This window comes from Alligator sinensis, unplaced genomic scaffold (assembly GCF_000455745.1).
Source record: "Alligator sinensis unplaced genomic scaffold, ASM45574v1 scaffold301_2, whole genome shotgun sequence".
Lineage (NCBI taxonomy): Eukaryota > Metazoa > Chordata > Crocodylia > Alligatoridae > Alligator > Alligator sinensis.
The window spans coordinates 4,294,367-4,302,371 of record NW_005841874.1 but is presented as its reverse complement, the minus strand read 5'-3'; the positions used below and the strand labels follow the sequence as shown (position 1 = coordinate 4,302,371).

At 43.8% G+C, this 8,005-nt stretch overlaps 1 protein-coding gene across 2 annotated transcripts in view; it reads left to right on the top strand.

Annotated features, from left to right (window-relative positions):
• Nucleotides 1-8,005, top strand: part of PIK3CA (phosphatidylinositol-4,5-bisphosphate 3-kinase catalytic subunit alpha) — a 63,585-nt gene that overhangs the window by 5,739 nt on the left and 49,841 nt on the right. The gene's annotated exons all lie outside the window — the stretch shown is intronic.

The following is an 8,005-nucleotide window of genomic DNA, read 5'->3' as shown; positions in this document are numbered from 1 at the left end:
ATGGGAGGTTAGATGACCATTTGGGTGGGGTCGTTGGCCCCCAGTACTCTTTCCTGCCATGGCAGGGGGTCGGACTAGATGATCTGCCCAGGTCCCTTCCGACCCTAGAAACTATGAAACTATGCGCTGCTACTACTTGTTGCTGGGGAACACCTGGGCACGTGCACTCTGGTGTGTGGCATGTTGCTCCATGTAGGGTAAAAGAGGCTGGGGCAAGCACCTAGGCTGAGCCAGCAGCCTTACTGAGTCCTAGGGGCTCCAGCTGGCCAGGCTCTGGTTTCAGGTGGCATGCACTGCTTCCTTGTGCGCTGTCCCACTTTTTTTAGGCATGGTTTCTCCTGGTATCAATTTCCTTCCCCCCCCTCCCGTGTGCACACTGCAAATTAGAGGCACGTGTGGTGTGTAACACCAAAGATGGATCTGCAGCACTGCATACAGCGTGTGCGCGCTCATCTGGATGTGCCCATTGTTTTCAACTAGGAATCCATTAGTGTCAAAACATTCTGACCTGTTACAGTCGTTTTGAGTGCTCTACAAGAGAATTATTGCTCTATTATTTTTCCATAGTTGAAATGAAAGCTTATAGTTGGCATATTCCAGGTGGTGCCTTGAGCCTAATGAGGTCGAGAACCACAATCTTACAGAGTCCTTTCACCCAACCTCAGTAATGTTGGTTGGCCTGTCTGGCATTGTGGTCTGAAACCCTAGTGAACTTTTCACTAGGATTAATAACTTACCCACTCTGCAGTGAAAATGCAAGGTTGGTGCTGATTGCTGATTTACCACAAGTGACTACCCACAGTGCCAGGACAGACGGGTCCTACAGCTCTCAGAGAAAGAACGAGTGCTGCAGTAAACCAAATTGTACCAAGGATCGGAAGCTACCCCTGAAAAGACCTAGCAGCCTGCTTGCAGTATGGCTGACTACACTTGGGCTTATTTAACTAATCCTCATGTTCAAACGCTGACCCTAATAGTTTAAGTCAGGGTTGGGCAAAATGCAGCCCACAGGCCAGATGCGGCCTGCCAGGCCATTCTGTCCGGCCTGCGGGGCCCCTAAAAAATTTAGAAAATTAATATTTATCTGCCCCTGGCTGCCTGTCATGCGGCCTTCGATGGCTTGCCAAAACTCAGTAAGCGGCCCTCTGCCCAAAATAATTGCCCACCCCTGGCTTAGGTTAATAGCTGTGAAGGCAGATTGCCTGTATTTAGGACAGAAGTGCCTAGATGCGGGGGGTTTCCTCCAAGTTCAACCTGGTATACTTCTGTTTATGTTGTTTGGTATATGTTGTAGAAAGAGGGAGAATGGCTCAAACTTGCAAAACACCTGGTCTGTCCTTATTCTTATTTTTTTTTCTTTGTCCTTGTGTATGTGCCAAGGTGTGTGTGCTTTTTTTTAGGATTCTGTTTTGTTTTCTGGGTTTCAAATATCCCAGGAAAGCAAAGGATTATACTTTGGAGGGCGGGGGTGTGCTACCCATTTCGTCACCTTTAGGAAAACAAAACTCTAAAACAGGCCTTCCTTTCCCCACATTTAGTCTTTTTCCAAAAAAAAAGGACAGAAAATTCCCCTTTCCTTCAGCATACAAAAATTAAATTGAAGTCTGTTTACACAAAACAAAAGCATAAATTGATAGGATGTTTTTATGGCCCTACTCTTCTGAGCTCACTTAGTTCCTTTCTTACTGTATTTTATATTGTGATGTGACTATGATCCATAATCAGGAGGGAAGTCTGGCAGTTTTATTTTTACAGTTGCAAAGGCGGTTGCTATTCTGTTTACCCCTACCTATCTTCAGCAATGCAGACTTAGCTTGTGCAGCTCAAAAAAATGCCAGTGGTTGCTTGCTTCACTCCAGATTGTATGTGTAGATATAGAGAAGCTTCAGGGTACAAGCAGTGGCAAGGGAGTGAGGCTTTCAACCTTTGGAAGGGAAGCTGTTGCCATACACAGGCCAGAATTTATGACTGGAGTAATGGGTTCAAATGATATGAAGTCTTAAGGCAGTCGCACTGGCTTTTTGATTTCACGCTGGCTTTTCAAAAGCCTCTCTCTGCTTTTAGGGCTTAACAAGGCAGCAGTGCTTTAAAAGAAGTGTTTTTCATCCCAGGTAAAGAAGCTAATAATGGAAAACCCGCATCTTTTAGGAATAAAGGTAGAGATGTCATGTATTCTCACCTTTTGTATTATGTATATATGTCCTTAGACCAACACAGCTACAACCTAAACCCCTGCACCTTTGTATTATGCACTTTGACTGATAGAAAGGGCAGATGAGTCTTGAACTAGAAGAAAATGTCCTAGGGAGAAGAACAGGCTTCCCACTTTTCCTGCGGTCCCTAGAGGAACAGTCCAGCTGTGGTAGTGAGGGCAGTGATCCAGAACTCTCGAGCACTGTGGTTTCCCAGGATCCTGGTCCTGTAGTCCCCGAATAGCAAGTGAGGACAACAACAAAAATACCAAGTGCCTTAAGGGACAGAGGTTAGAAGCAGAGGATCTTCAGCAAGCCACACTGGAGAGCCCTGGGCTTCCACCTGTCTTTTCCCAGTTTCAGATTCCATTTGCACTGACTGAGCTTTAGACTGAGTTGGGTAATCTTGTTTAAACTCCTTTTAAGCACGTTTTCAGCTCAACTGCTTTGTGTTGTAATTGTTTAGCAAGGTTTCATCTGCACTGGCAAGAAAAGGTCTTTTCTTTTCATGTGCCTGAATTTCCTCAGTCCAGAGGGATTGTGTGTATGGTTGGAAACTGGTTCAGCCTAGCCAGATTAAACTAACCTGCAAAAGTTAAATCAATTCAGGCTGAGGCTTTTTGAATGTCTATCCCTAACTTTCATGTTCCACAGCTGCAACTCTGCTGGTGGCACTAGTAGTATAAGCCAGGGGATGTTTTTACAATCTAGCTTTGTTTCTAGCAGAAAAGCATCCTAGTAAAAGCAGCTGAGTACTTTTATAGGCTCTTTTTGCAGCAAGGTTTGTTTATGAATGGGATGCGTTAGAACTATGCTTAAAAATCATTTTATAAGGCTTTAAATCTGCACTTCTTAAACTTTTTTTTAAGTAGAGCTAGCTAGTTGAATTCTGGTTCCTGTGTAGGGCCATGTTCAGTTCTGTACTTGTTCTAATGATGATTTCAGTTGTAATGAACATTTACCAATGGTGAGACTTGTCAGAGAGAGAAACTTCCTGTAAGTTCTTGTACGTGTTACAAAACATACCTGTTGCCAGCAATGGATGCAGCTGAAACTATTCTAAATCTTGGTTTAGCTGCAAGAGCAACCAAGGACAGAGTTCAGCACCATCTTAGAAACCACTCTTAACTTGAAGCAGTAAAAGCTGTACTCAGCATCAGCTGTGGGTAAATTTTGTAGCAGGGGTAGATTCAAGGGGGTTTCCTACTTGCCCAGGGAATTTAAAAATAGAAGCGTGTTTAGCTAAGCTGTTTTGATAGGGCAGCATCTCTCTTTATCCCTCCTATTGGTATGCACTCTGCATTGGATAAGAAATGTTGGTCAGTATCACATTTGCATAATTTTGTTTAAAAGAATAACACAGTAAAATACAAAGACATGAGAAAGCTCTTCATATGCAATGCAAGGGAAAAAAGCTCTTAGCATGGCAGTGTTACAGTAGAGGACTTTGTATTAGATGCTTGGGCTGTGTCTATTCTGGAAAAATGCCAGCTTGGCAGGCCGGAAGAACAAAAGAGCAACAACACTGAAAATATCTTGACTGAAGGCAGTTTTACTGTCACCACATAGCAGATTTGGACAGCAGCAAAAGCAGACAGACAGGCAACCTTGCCAATTCCCTTGTCATGGTGAGTTTTGGAGTGATTGACATGCCTGAAGAGGGGAAGAAAAATACCTTTCATTTTTGAACGCATGGTATTTAGATTTCTAGCCTGAAATGAAACAAAAGCTTCACATTCTGAAGTGTGAAAATAATATTTTTGCCCAAAGAAAAATGACTTATTCTTCCCAGAATTTTGCTTTGGGGAAATCCATTGAAATCAAAAGGCTATTTTAATGTGGAAAAATTGTGGTTGATTTTGGGAGTATGATAAATGAAGAATAAAATACACGTGTAGTAATCCAGACTTGAGTGCAATATTAACCTTATTGAAATCTGTTTCATATGAATGAAATACAGTGACATATGAATCAGTGAGTGGTTTTTGGTGTGGAGGGAATTGAATTAAGAAGACTAATCAAATATATATCCCATTATGATTTTTATACATAAGATACCACAGAGTTACAGGAAGCTGCTGCATCCTGTAGCAAAGTAATTTTAATGAAATATATTTTGCCATTAGAATATCTAATAGACCTTAATTAAAATTTAGCATGTTTATTGCTTATTCACTTGCAAGTGTAGACTAATAGAACTGGATTGCGTATTTAGAGTCTGTTTTGAATTGCAAATAATAATGGCATGTTTTTACACCAGTGATGATGCAAAATTACGTTGTTTTTGCACAGAAATACTACTTATCTAATGCAGTGGTTCAGTTTATCAATAGTTAATATATAGAGATGCTTTCTTCTTTCATAGCCAGCTCCTGCTTCTTGTTTTCTTTTTCAAGAGAGAAAATAAAAGGAAGGATGTTGGTTGAACTTCTCTGCCTGCAAGCTGCTATGTTAGTCAGTGGATAATGGTAGCATTGCAGGACTTCATTGCTGCAAATTCTGTGGAGTGATAGAGCTCTTTATGCTGATGCTAAGCAATCCTTAGAATAAAGAAAAGCATAGAGGATGTTATTCCCCACCCCATCATATGTACAGATGTGGACGGCGTGGCATCTCTAATCCTTTGTAGAGGCAAATAAGTTGACTCAGGATGCAGATTTATCTCTTCTTGCCACAGTACCTGTTGGCTGGGTGAGCTTCAGGGTGGAGAACAAATCAATCCATGTTATAACTTACATGTTTTCTTTGATTACCAAGCAATGGCACTTGCTTGAATTTCATAGGATTGTAGGAAAGTAGGACTGGAATGGATCTTGAAGGTTACTTAGTTCAGTACCCTGCTCAAGGCAAGATCATACCTGACAAAACCATCCCAGCCAAGTGTCTGTCTAACCTACTCTTGAAAACTTCCAAGGATGGAGATTCCACACTTTCTCTAGGTAGCCTGTTCCAATGCTTAACTACCCTCATAGTGAGAAGGTTCTTCCTAATCTCCAACCTAAATTTTCTTTGTTGCAGCTTGAGGCTGCTGTTCCTAGTCCTGCCTGGCTACAGAGAAAAGCCCCCTTTCCACCGATACACCGAGCCATAGATGATGACTAGTTAAATACGATGATCCAACGAGTTATATATCCACCTTACAGTACTTTCATCCAGTCTGAATTCCCCTAGCTTGTTAGTGAGAATGTGGGAGATGGTGTCAACAGCTTTACTAAAGTCAAGGCATCCACTGCCCCCCTCCCCCAACCTTGGCCTATCCACTGATCCTATCTTTTTATCTTAGTAGGAAATCATTTGGTTAGGCATGACTTTCTCTTGGTAAATCCATGCTGGCTGTTCCTGAACACCTTTGTTCTCACAGTAGACTCCTCAAGGACCTACTCCATGACCTTTCCACGTATCAACAGCAGGCTGACTGGTCTGTAATTCCCTTAATCGTTTAACTGATAAGTGCAGCAATAGCCGGTTAGCTTACCTATTATCTTTTAGCTCAGGGTTGGCACAGTCTGGAAGAGAAGCTGGGAAGGGAAGCCATGTAGTGCCCCGAGAGGAACAAGGAAGAAGGGTTGGGGAGAAGGGAGAGGGACTTGTACCTATAGCCTAAGAGGAAAACAGCAGCAGCCTAATCAATCAAGCAGTTAGCTGATTGTTCACAGGTGCTCCCTCTCGGTGCAGGGCTTCTCATGGCCTGTGTTGTCCAGCTGGGCTTGCTTCTTCCCCACTCCCTTCCCCCAGTCAAGGGCCCTAGGAGCCGGGAGTGGTTCCCAGCAGCAGCTGTGTCTGAGTTGCCATGTTATGGATAAATCATTTAACCAATATAATTAGAGGAGGTTAAACAAATATTTTTTTTAAACAGTATTTACATCCCATCTGACCCTGCTGACTTGAAAGCAACTAACTTCTCTAAGTAATCCTTAACTTTTTTTTGCCGTTTCTGTAGGTTGTTTGTTTCCTTCTCTATCTTTGCAGCTAAATGCTCTTGTCATCTGATAACTGTTGCTATTTGTGAAGACCGATGTAAAAAAGACATTAAATATTTCCGCCTTCTCTGCATTCTCCATAACTAGATTGTCTTATGCGTTCTGTAAAGAAACTTTAGTTTCTCTAGTCTTCCTCTTACTGTTGATATACTTGCAGAATCCCTATTATTGCCTTTTATAGACTTGCCAGTTGCATTTCAAATCGGGCCTTGGCCTTCCTAACTTTTTCCCTGCATGTCTGTATAATAGTCTTACACTCTTCACTTGTACTATGACTTGGGACCACTGGAATTTGTGCAGGAAGTGCGCTGCATGGCGGCTCCTTTAATTTTGCTATCCCCACCCCCCACTGCTAATTGATGGAGGGGTCCCACTGCTCACCCCCTCTCAGTGGGCCACAGCTTTTGCCTCCCACTGCTGACTGGCGGAGGGGCCGTGGCGTTTAAAACTGCAGTTTTCACCTCCTGGCCAACAGGAATGAACAGCAGGGCCAACGGGGCCCCTCCACCCATCACCAGCAGGGGTTACATGGGGAAAACTGCAAGAATATTAGTGGTCCCTAACTATGACCAAGTTTCTGTCCTTGTAAACTTCCTTTTAGAGTCCCGTGAGCAGCATGGGACAGCAGTTAGAAGGCCAGATGAATATCGGCAACCTTTTTATGACATCTCAGACGCAGGCCTCTGGCAGGCAGCAGACCTCCCAAGCCAACAAGTCAGGCTGGCGGGTGGATATTTCTGTTTCATGAGTAGCCTTCCTGTATAGTTAGGTTGAATCTGCCTAATCTGCAAAAGAAAATAGATCTGTGGGCAAGATTTAAAATAGAAATACCGTATTGGAGTTTAGAATGATAGCTAGTCGTTGCTTTCAAGACTAGATTTGGGTCCTGAATTACGGAGAAGGTCTTTAAAAGTGCTTCTGAGAAGTGTGGTACCTGTATACCGTAACAACCAGCTCTTGCATTTGCTAGTACCAGTGATGATGGTGGTTGAACTTTGCAGTGGCTGGTAACTACAGGTACGTACAGTGTGTGTTTTCATGAGTTGTTGTAGCAGTTGGGAGGCAGTGCTGACCCAGCCCGCAACAGCTCATTAAAACTCCACATGTGGCCCTGAGCCCCAAATAATTGCCCACCCCTGCACTGTAACATAGTTGCACTAGTAAGTCTCTTCCCACTATCACTTGAATCCAAACGGGTCAGGGAATGGATCTACTAACTTGATTTGTTAGTTGCCAAAAAAGGCAGCGTACACCCGGTGGAAAGGGGGGGGCGATCTCCAAAGAGGAGTATACCTCCACTGCTCGGGCCTGTAGGGGGGCTGTTAGGAAAGCTAAGGCGGACATAGAGCTAGGACTAGCGTCCAAGATCAAAGATAATAAAAAGTCCTTTTTCAAATATATAGGGAGGATGAAGAAGGCACCAGGAAATGTGGGGCCCCTGCAAGAGACACTGGGCAATCTGGTGGTCGCGCCAAAGGAGAAGGCAGACCTCTTTAACAAATTCTTCACCTCCGTTTTCTTGTGCAGGGACTGGGACTCCCCCACCGTGATTCAAGATGAACTCGAGGGGAATGCCTCAAGACCTAAGGTTGAGGAGGACCGGGTTAGAGTGCTACTGGAGGGGCTGGACGTGTTCAAATCAGCAGGTCCAGATGCTCTCCACCACAGGGTGTTGAGGGAGCTAGCAGGGGTTATTGCAGGGCCCTTGGCATGGCTTTACGAGCACTCGTGGTGCTCGGGCCAGGTACCAGATGATTGGAAGATAGCCAATGTGGTCCCCATCTTTAAAAAAGGGAGGAGGGAGGACCCGGGCAACTATAGGCCTGTCAATCT